Below are 757 nucleotides of genomic sequence, written 5' to 3' on the forward strand. Positions count from 1 at the left end.
AATAAAAAACCCTGTATATCTGCTCCTGCCTGCTGTCTGTTGCATTTGGGTCCTCACCTCACCCCCCGTCGTAACACAACCCAAGTCTCTAGGTGTTAATGTACCTTTATTTTTTGCATCTTCTTTGATTTACAGAAATTACTCCAAATAAAAGAAGATTCCATTCAAGTTTCAATTTCTTTCATAAATACATTTCATACGTGTTGACCTCCTACTGTAGCTTATCTCGATTTGCAGCAACAGCGTTGTAATGACTCTGCAGAACCTCCATCTTTTGTCAAGCTGCTGGAACTAATCTTCAGTTGGTCTCCCACATCTCTCAGAGTGTCTGTGTCTATAGTCAGTCTATAGATCGAAGTGCATTCACCATAGAATCAATGAAATTCAACTGACGTTTTGTTTTGTTTTGTTTGTTTCTTTGTATAGGGACAAGTAGCATAACGTTATGCTACATACCACAGCATTCATGGCCAAAAATAATTTGCAAAGCCCGTGCCTATAAGCCTTTAAAATATATAAAAACCTTACAAAAAATACATGAAAAGCAGCACAAAAGACAAACTCAACAATAGATAGACTCACACAAAACTCAAGTGTCCAGTGCTACAAGAGTTCAACTTAAAAAACCTGTGTACTTATGCTCATTGTTGAGGTACTTGCTGTGGGCCACCACACCTGAGATCAGACTCAGCAGTAGAAAGCTCACTGCGGCAGCTCCTATCAACCAAAGCAAACCAAAACATTATCAAAACAAGCA

This window comes from Etheostoma cragini, chromosome 6, assembly GCF_013103735.1.
Source record: "Etheostoma cragini isolate CJK2018 chromosome 6, CSU_Ecrag_1.0, whole genome shotgun sequence".
NCBI classification, from domain to species: Eukaryota; Metazoa; Chordata; class Actinopteri; order Perciformes; family Percidae; genus Etheostoma; species Etheostoma cragini.